This window comes from Microtus pennsylvanicus, chromosome 6, assembly GCF_037038515.1.
Source record: "Microtus pennsylvanicus isolate mMicPen1 chromosome 6, mMicPen1.hap1, whole genome shotgun sequence".
In the NCBI taxonomy this organism is placed as follows: Eukaryota; Metazoa; Chordata; class Mammalia; order Rodentia; family Cricetidae; genus Microtus; species Microtus pennsylvanicus.
In genome coordinates this window covers 71,920,696-71,931,037 of record NC_134584.1, presented here as the reverse complement: position 1 = coordinate 71,931,037, position 10,342 = coordinate 71,920,696, and the positions used below count along the sequence as shown (strand labels likewise).

General features: G+C 44.3%; 1 protein-coding gene across 1 annotated transcript in view; it reads left to right on the top strand.

Moving 5' to 3' along the window:
* Positions 1–2,820: 2,820 nt before the first annotated feature.
* Positions 2,821–10,342, top strand: part of Mctp1 (multiple C2 and transmembrane domain containing 1) — a 569,227-nt gene continuing 561,705 nt past the window's right edge. The window contains exon 1 of the mRNA XM_075976420.1: positions 2,821–3,007. The gene's annotated coding sequence lies outside the window, so the exon portion shown is untranslated. The remainder of the gene's footprint in view (positions 3,008–10,342) is intronic.

Here is a 10,342-nt window from a genome sequence, read left to right as displayed (position 1 = left end):
CCATGTAATATTATGTGGAAATATTATATAAATGCCACCTGTAATCTTTAATGGATTCTTTGCCTTTCCCCAAAGCATAAGGTCATCAACTTAGAACAGTAATGTGAGCAATATACAAGACTAAGTCCTTTATGAAGACACAAAATTCTCAAAATAGTTCTAGTGTGTATGTACTAGTAATTCACATTATTCTCATGTTTGAAAATAATTCAGCAGACATCCCCAACCTTTTGACACTGACACATTGTCATTTGCAAAGTTCATGCTAAAGAACCATGCAATCAAGTTTAAAAACTCTTTTAACTTGGACCATATTTATAGCTATCCTGGACTGTATGTAGCCTGTAGACCATGAGTTAGATACATCCAAATGGTCTTTCATTTAATTTACAGCAATTTCAAACACAGTCTATGAAGACCCTGTACTCCCAATTGACCAGGCCTGACCAGTTTTCTTCACCTTCTTTGGAACAGTCTCTGTCTCTATGTGACTAAGTCTTGTTAAGCTCTTTTCTGCCTCATGGCTTTCACGTCTGGTATTTTTCTTCCTGGAACACTGCATTCAGATTTTCAGTGGCTGGCTCTTTGTTCCTTTTTAGTATCATCTAAAACTTAGTCTTCTCAGAGAGGCTTTTTTTACACTCACAATTATAACACACAGCTTCTAAATATGGGCTTGTTAGATTCAGTAAAAATACAAGATGCCTAGTAAAGTAGACTCTGGCTAAACTTTTGGCCCTTGTTCACTTTAATATCTGGGACGTATGCATACTAAAACTTGTTGTGATTTGTCTGAAACTCAAATTTAATGGGATGCTCTGTAGTCCAGAAATCCAGCTGTGGTAATATTTTGTTATCTCTCTGGGCTATTCATTTTAAAAATTCTATTTAGTTTCTTACTTCCTGAGCACTACTCAAGTCCTCCTTGTGTGTTCACAACTGTTTGTCTAGTGCTGATCACTGCCCCGCACAAGCTCAAAAAATGTTTGTTAGAAGAGTAAGGAAAATACAATCTGGAACAGACTGACCACACCTCCAGGGCAAATTGCTGGGCAGAAAGGAGAGAGAATGCCCAATTTAAGTAATTCAACAGCACTGTGCTGAGGCGTCTAAGAAAGGTGCAGTTGAAGAGGGAAGGGTGCGGTGTTACTCACCCTTCAGACGCGTTCTCATGGAGCCTGAAGACTCTGGATGCATAGATTTGAGGAGGAGCAAAATCAAGACTACCAAAAAAAGCCTTTTTTTTTTTTGATCAGTCTTCTAACAAACTGCAGTAAGTAACTAAAAAGAAAATCTGTTTGAGTGAAAAGAACAAGTCTGAACTCTGAATAGGGTCACAGGCAGTGGGCACCCTCCCATCTCTGTCCAAGGGGAACGTCCTGCAACTTACTTTAAGGATTAGCTTTATTGTCAGATTCTGGGAACTGTTAGATCCTAATTATAAGGAAAGTCGCCGCTCATGCGAACAAAGAGCCTGGAGGGTGGATGGTGATGAAGTTAAGACAGAAGAAATCAAACTCGCCTCCTGAGCCCGGGATGCCCAACACGGTGGATGCAGCCTTTAGAGAAGTTAACTGCACGCACAGCTCCCTGAGGTACCCACCGAGGGCACGCAGACTCCACTTGGATGCACTTCATCTGATCCATTCGTCCTAAAGTCAGCTGTGTGTGCGCGCGCGACTGTAGATCCATACTAAGTCAAGCCAGCTCCAGGCCCTACGCAGCTCCACCCGTCTCCTGCCTGCCCTCCCACCTAGGAGCGAGAGGATGATCCTGGGCACCTTAGTCTGGGCTGCTGGTACCCAGCCTCTATGACAAGACGCGCCCTGTCGTGTGAACCACGTGCGCGCCCAATTTGGAGGCAACAGCCTATGCCACTGACAGGTGCTGGCCCGAGGGCGCGGGTGTGGTCCCCTGTACAGCCTCCGCCGGGAGCTCGCAGCTTCCCGAGCTTTTAACCGGCACGCACAGGGAGCCAGGGCGCGGCCTGGAGGCACTCGGTGGACTGGAGCGGCGGAGTTCAGTGCTCGAAACTTTGCAGGCGCCGCGGGCGCTCGGGGACGGCGCCAGTCCAATCGGACAGGTGCAGCGGGCGGAGGAGGTGACACCCCGCGGCCCCAGGGCCTCGGCCGCAGCCGCTTTGCTCCGAGCTAGCCTGAAGCCGCTGGGCACTCCTGGCTTGTGCTGCTGCGCCGGTCACGGACGCTGCCACCGCCGCCTCCACACTCCCAGAGGAGGCACAGCCAGAGAGGGCAGAGGAGAGCCAGGAGGAGGCCACAGGAGGTTCCTGGGGTGCCGGATGGAGCCCCGGGCAGCAACTGCTGGCGAACACGAGCCCGCCGCGTCCCCCTCTTTTCAGGCCCGGCTCTGGAAGAACCTGCAGCTGGGGGTGGGCAAGGGCAAGGGCGGCGGGGGCGGTCGCACCGGGGGGCCCGAGCGCCGCACTGCGGCCACTCCGACCCCATCCCCGCCGCCCCCAAGGGCCACCCAGGACGCACTGGCCGGTGTGGGGAGTACCGGCAGCAGGTGGAGCGGCTTCAAGAAGCGGAAGCAAGTGCTAGACCGGGTGTTCTCCTCCTCGCAGCCCAACCTGTGCTGCTCCTCGCCGGAGGCCCTGGAGCCGGTTGGAGCAGGCAGAACCGAGCAGGGGTCCACGCTGCGCCGCCGCCTCCGCGAACATCTGCTGCCCGTGGCTAAGGGGCCCGCGACGGCCGCGGGGCCAACTGGAGTGACGCCTCCTGGCGGACACTCTCCAGACTCAGTTCCTTCTTCTTCCGCCTCATCCTCTCTGTCCTCTTCTCCCCAACCGCCCGCAAGGGGGAACCGCGTCCGAGATGAAGGCGCACGGCGTGGAGGTTCTGGGGTGCACCTGTGCCACCAAAAGAGCTCCTCTCTTCCCGGCACCGCGTGCCTGGAGCAGTTGTTGGAACCGGTGCCACCTCCCGAAGAAGCCGCACGGGGTCCCGCCGAGCCGCAGGCTCTGCTTAAGGGCGAAGAACGCAGCCTGGTGAGTACAAGGTGGCCCGACCATGGGACAAGCTTATGGGCCATCCATCCAGCTTCAGACTGCCCTTACCTAAAGAGGGTTCCGGCGTGTGTGCGCATGTGGGAGACCCAGCAAGGGAAACATTTTACTCCCGTTTATTAGCGGCTGAGTCTAGTCTTGACTTTGATTAGAATAACCCCTGTCTCCAAAAACAGTTTGAGTAGCTTAATGAAGTTAGCATGGGTGTTTTTTTGGAGGTATCCTGCAACATGCCTGATTAAGCATTTTCTTGACAGACAGACAGACAGACAGACAGACACACACACACACACACGCAGTAACCTCCAAAATTTAGGAAAGTAAATGCGACCGTGGGTGGCGTTGTGGAAGGGGCATCATCTGAAGCAAATGGCTACAGTGGACATAGGAGTGCAGAAACGTGAAGTTATGGCTTAGATTAAAATTTATCGCAGAAGTTCGCTAACTTCTTGATATTCTCTTGTCGAAACTTTCTCTTTTTATATTTTCTTTTCTTTTAAAAAAGAAAACGAACTGCCTTCTTTCATTTTACATACCAATCCCAGATCCCACTCCCTCCCCTCCTCCCATTCCCTACCCCACCCCTATCCACTTCTCAGAGAGGGTTAGGCACATTGCTTTGGGGGGAGATCCAAGGCCCTCCCTACTATATCTAGGCTAAGCAAGGTATCCACCCAAAGAGAATAGGTTCCCAAAAGCCAGCACAAGCACTAGGGATAAATCGTGGTTCCACTGCCAGTGGCCCCACAGTCTGCTCCAGCCATACAACTGTCAACCAAATACAGAGGGACTAGTTTGGTCCTATGCTGGTTCCTTCCCTAGCCTGCTGGAGTTGGTGAGCTCCCATTAGCTCAGGCAAACTGTTTTAGTGGGTGAACCCATCTTGGTCTTGACCTCTTTGCTTATATTCTCATTCCTTCCACTCTTCAACTGGACTTTGGGAGTTCAGTGCAGTGCTCCGCTGTGGGTCTCTGCCTCTGTTTTCATTAGTTGCTGGATAAAGCAGATCACTGTGGTATAGGGAACAGCAGGACACGCTATTTAAGTAGATACTTTCCTATGTTCTAGAGTTTAGCAGTCATCAAAGCATGTGCTTCTTTTACACATCTACTTCCCGTATCACGCTGACTACTCAGACGACTTTTTCGCGTGTTTTAATAGTCATTTTAGGTCAGTAGGTGACTTTGTTTTTGCCTACTGTTTTTAAGAAGGATCTTTCCTTCTTATAAATGTCTATTAAATCATGTTCATGGTGGAAAATATTTCAAATATTCAATTCTACAAGGGGCCTTAATTGTTTTCTCTTAGTATGTGTTACCTAATTAACCCTCATTACAATAATTGTGCTCATATTAAGTGAATGATATTACATTAAAACTTGAAGTAAATCAAGCCAGCTTAAACAAAATCAACCAATTGTTGAAATTTACCCTTTGATTATATGAGTCAAGAGCTCAGAATAACTATATAGCTTATTTACTATTTTCTTAGTGTAGTTTTTGAAAAAAGGGGGCCAGAAATATCTAGGCTAAGCAAGGTATCCATCCAAAGAGAATAGGTTTTTTTTTTTTTGGATTTTTCTAGACAGGGTTTTTCTGTTTTTGGTTTTGTTTTTTTTTTTGGATTTTTCTAGACAGGGTTTCTCCGTAGTTTTTTGGTTCCTGTCCTGGAACTAGCTCTTGTAGACCAGGCTGGCCTCGAACTCACAGAGATCCGCCTGCCTCTGCCTCCCGAGTGCTGGGATTAAAGGCGAGCGCCGCACCGCCCGGCTCCATCTTTTTTTCTGATTAGCAAACATTTGATGTTCTAGAGAAAGCTTCTTATATCAGATTATATATACACAACTGGCAGAGAAAGACCGAATAACTTCATCTTTTATTGTCTTGAAACAGACCTGAATAGAACTTTTTCTTTTTTATTTCAAAAGCAAAGTGGAAGTATTTTTAAAATGATTTAAAAAAAATGCGTCTGTATCAATCAGGATTCTCTAGAGGAACAGAATTTATAGGATGAATAAAGGGAATTGAATGGTTTACAGGCTGTGGTCTAATCAACAATGACTGCCTATTAGCAGAAGGTCCAAGAATCCAGGAGCTGCTCTTCAGTATACGCCAGAATCCCAAGGTAGACGATCATGCCAGTGGGGATGAATGTGCTAGCAGGAGTGAGAACAAGCAGGCTAAAAGAGAGAGCATCCTTCCTGCATGTCCTTTACATAGGCTGCCAGATCTAGATTAGAAGTAGTTCTTCTCATTTCAAAGGATTTAATTTAAAAAAGAGCCCTCAAAGACGTGCCCAGTCATTCCAGTTTTAGTTAATCCCAGGTGCGGTCAAGTTGACAGCAAGAATAGTGTAGAATTATTATGAGTTAAAGGAAATGTTTTTGAGTTCCTATATAGTTTTAATGTACACTTATTTTAATTTTAAGAGATTGGTTTGATATTCACATTTCCCAACTATTAGAGCACACATAATAATAGAATTATTTGGAAGGTACCTATCATGTTATGGTGAATGTTAATTTGTTAAGTTATTTTGCAGTGTATGGACGTGCAAATATCTCCAAATCAAAGACAGTACAGAATTCACCTTTGTGTTCCTCCCCCTTGCTAAAATTCCAAACAGTTTTGAAACCATCAACTTTCCTGGCATGTCTTTCATGTAGGGAAGATCTAAGCAGTTTTTGGAGACCGTACTGAAGTCACATTAGTGTGTGTGATTCCATCCATGCTGGGCACTCCAGAGCATGGCAAGATCCAGCACTCACCTCAGTCCTGCAGAAGTTCTGTTTGGCTTATGAATTAGAAGCTAATGTCCCAAGAATTTAAGCGACCTTTCCAGGATGGGTGGGCCGTTAGTAAGCATCACAGAGATGTGCACTTGGGTCAGTTTTCAGTCTTTCCCACAATTCTCTCTGTTTCCGAACCTCTGAACCTCCACTATGGGGATGACTTTGATCTGTTTAATCTAGAGGCATACAAGTTTGCATGTGTTGTAACATGCCCCGACCTCGCCACACTGTCACAGCAGATCAGCTATGTTCATTTTCTGCTGCGTTGCTGCACATCCTCCTAACTCAAAATCACATGTCAATCATTTCATATTTCTAAAGAAGGTTTTCATTATAGGGAACCAATATTTTAATGTATCCATCATAGGACTATTATAAAATTTGTAGTAAAGTTAAAAAATTAATAGATAAATGTAGGCAGAACAAACAGACCTAAGGGGATGGCCAGGAACAGAATGTCCGCAGCCTCTGCTGCTCCTGGGGCCTTGTTCTTCCCGCAGTGGAGAGTGTCCTCTACCGTGGCTTGCTGCTGTGTTTTCTAAACACCGACGAGTGAAGAAGAGAGTAGTGGGTAATCTTTAAATGCCTTTTTGTTCAGCTGAAGAACTGAGACCACCTCCAAAGAGGGACAAGAAGAAAAATAATTGAAACTTGGAACTGAATTGATCAGGTGCCCAGAGGCAGGCTTCGGTTTGCAGCACCCTACTTTCCAAGTGCATCTCAGGAGCTTGCCTTGCTCACAGCCTCTCTTCTCATCCCAAGACCCCTGGGCACTGGGAGGAGTTCACAGCATGTGAAGCCTTATTTACTGGTCACCAGCACAGAGGGGCACACATAGAAGATAAGACAGTAAAAGCATTTATTATCATGTTCTGATTATCACTGTACAAAAAGGCAGCAAACAAATACCACAATTCATTGGAAAATTCTTGAAAATTTGTTTTATTCTTTGCTTGTTTCTGGCATCAACCATGTTCTTCAACACACTTCCCATTTTCCACCCCCAGACCAGCATGAGGTCCCAACAACATATGTGCCTACATTCTGACTCTAGGTAGAGATGTTAAGCAAAAGTAAGGAAATGGATTTGACTGCTGAGAGGAAGATCTGGAAGTCACATATACACTGATTAAACTTAACGAACTGCTGCCTCCCATGTAGCCTTCTTGTTATCTTTCCTTTAACCAAAACACTTTTGAAAAACACTAGCAAATGAATGATGCCTCCTCCTTGTGTATTGTTTCAAATGTTCTGCTTAGACAGACAGACAGACATGAAGAAAAACTTTTTATCATGCTGACTCTTGTTCACGTTTGAAGACATATTGTCGTAGCAGATGCATCCCATTTTCTAGAACACAGTTGGGAGAGATGCTGTCTCAATTTGTGTGCCCATCAAAATTATGCCAATTTTATGTATTCTGTGTTGATGAGTTACTAAAATTATATTTCCCTAGAATCAGAAAGTCGGTATTTTCAGAAGCACCGAGGAATGAGTATGTTGCAGTTTTTAGTCTCTAAGTGAAAGTCTGTGGTGTTTGTAAATGTTAAGCCTTTATTGCTTTTTACCCTTTAACGTAGTTTTTATTGAAGTTGGTTTCACAGGAAGGGACATTATTCTGAGGAGAGGGGTAAGCTCCACAGCGTGTGGTAGGAATGCCTTGGAACACAGCCTCAGGAGTCTCTGCTTTTGGATGCAGCTCCATGGAAGGCAGCATGCAGGAGAACATCCAGGTCTGTGAGGAAAGTGCAGTGCTTTTTAAATATCTTATATTGAAATTCTATTTTGGGCTAATGTTTCGTCAGATATTTTAGATGTTGCTTCAAAGAATTTAGCTCAATCTTGGGGAAATCACAGATTTAAAAGGATAATTCCTAATGTAAATGACCAATCCCTACTAGCAAATCTATCTCCTAAAATAGATAAATGTTAAAATCAATCTCCTAAAAGCAATTTTTGTTAGCTGAATTTTGTAAGAAAATTAAGACGGGATATGGGACTGGTTTCAGAAACTGTATCTTTCAAAATCCGAGTACGATAGGCCCAGTTTGTAGTTCCCTGAAGCTAGAGTTCACACTGCAGCTCACTCTTCAACTACAGGGACAACAAGTTCGTTCCAAAAAGAAAAAACGGATGCAGGAAGAGGGAACCTTGGAGAGCAGTGTTTCCCTCTAACCTGATGTGGGTGAACTGCACATCCAGCAAACTGTTGGGCCCAGAAACCTGCAAAGGAGAGTATTACTATTTAGATGTGAGAGACTGGCCTGACGCACAGTGGCTGCAGAGGTTTGTGAGTGCTGCCATTGCAAATTAATGGGTGGTAGAAAGGAAACGAGTGGGAACTTCCCCAGTTGCTCTCATTTAGTGTGATATGGAAAGTATTTTAAGTGGTCAACATAACTAAAGCAGTACTTACCGATAATATCACAATTTCAGTAATACAATTATGCATGACTTTCAGGCAGTCATTATTATGGAAACATACATGGGCACTTGGAGGAAGAAAACAATTAACATATTAATTTAATAAATAACCTACATTCCCCCTACCACTTTCTTTTGAAAAGGAATAAAAATAGTGTATGATTGTGCACGTGTTCATTCCCAATGTCTTTGCCACTCCAAGGGAACATGTATTGTGGCCTCTTTACTCAAGGTGATGAGAGTTTTACAAACCCTAAATTAATGAAAGGTAAATAGTGTCTCTGGGCTCTAGTGTGTTGAAATGTGTGAACCTGAGTGTAGTAATTGGAGCGGCGGGCTGCATCCCCGGCACCCAGCCATCCCTATGGCTAGCTTTACCCTAAATAATTACACGGAAACTGTATTCTTTTAAACACTGATTGGCCCATTTCTATCTAGCCTCTTTTAGGCTAATTCTCACGTATTAATTTAGCCCATTTCTAATCATTTATGTAGCACCAGTCTTACCAGGAAGATTCTAGCCTACATCCATCCTGGGTTGGAGCTTCATTGTGTGCATCTTCCCGGGAGCGGGGAGCACGGTGTCTCTCTGAGACGTCTGCCCCCTGAGAGGAGAGCTGTTGAGTCTGAGCTCACTTCCTCTTCCTCCCAGCATTCTGTTCTGTTTACTCCTCCCACATATGTTTTAACCTATGAGGGCCAGCCAAGCAGTTTCTTTATTACTTAACCAATGAAATCAACAGATTGATATATGACACTCCCACATCACCTGAGGATCATGGAAATTTCAGCGACAACAAAACATTTCTGAAAACACGGTACAGAAATGAATTCAAAATGGTTCATTGTGGTTCTGAGGTGTCCCGGTAGCTATTGTGCGCTCGAGCGGCATTGCAGGAGCGATCAGCCTTGCTCCTGAGCAGGCAGTCAAGGACTTTGTACTGAGAGCGCCTTTATGCTACCCAGCTCCAGTTCAGAACCCGAAACCCTCATTCAGATTCCAGCTTAGCTTTAGATGAGAAAAACCTCTAGGTTTGAAATCAGAAACCGTTTGTTTCAGCTCTTTAGTTGGCTGCTCAGCCATATTTCTTTTTCTTGGTAAACCAAATCTCCTGAGGAAGTAGTTTTTTGATAACTGAGGGTCATCGCTTAGATAATGGTTTGGGATTTGTTTAATGTGAGTGAAATAGATTTTAGCACCAAACTTACTTTAAACATGCTTATCTTCATAAAAATTGGAATAGACCTTATGTATATATGGTGCATTTGCATTTCTTTAAAGTTATCAATTAAAAATGGGGTAATCTTTTTTCATCCTATTTGTTTATTTTGCAAATATTCTTAACTGTCTGTCTCTTGTATTTGTTGGTATCATTGAGAATACTATTCTCCTGTATCAACAGCTCCATGCGCTATTTCTGTTTCCTTCCACCACTGATCTTTTCTATCTCTTCTTGCTTTTCATAAATCTATCGTGGGGAGTGATTACTCTCTTCCAGCAAATTAAGTTTCTACTCCAAAAGGTTTTTCTCTTTGAGTATGCAGCAGTTTGCTTTCATTAGGACTTTTTGGAAACTGTGTGTGTGTGTGTGTGTGTGTGTGTGCGCAGGCGCGCGCTCGCGCGCACGTGCCTACAAGAGTACCTATGCCTCAGCATGCATATGGAGGTCAGAGAATAATCTTAGATGTCAGTCCCCTGCTTCCACCCTGTTCGGTGCTGCACATACCGACCTAGCTGTCCTGCAAACCTCCAGGGCTCTCCTGTCCCCAGAGTGGAGTGCTGGTATTGCTGACAGAGATGCCTGTGTCAGGTTTTACATGGATTTTGACAGTCCAAATGCTTTTAAGAAAAATGCTTTCCCCTATGACCTATCTCCCCAACCTTTACAAATTTTATTTTGAAAAACAAATTCTTTCTTCTAAGGAGTACTTTTTAAGAAAATTGTGAAAGATCTTTTGGGATATTTTACACTAGTATTGTTTCCTGTTCCTATGGACTCTAGTAAATGTAAAAAAAATTAAACTAGGCAAATGTCCTTTGGGTGTTTTAAGGATCTTCTTCCAACTGTCATTGGTTTTGTTTATAATCCCTTTTATTAGGA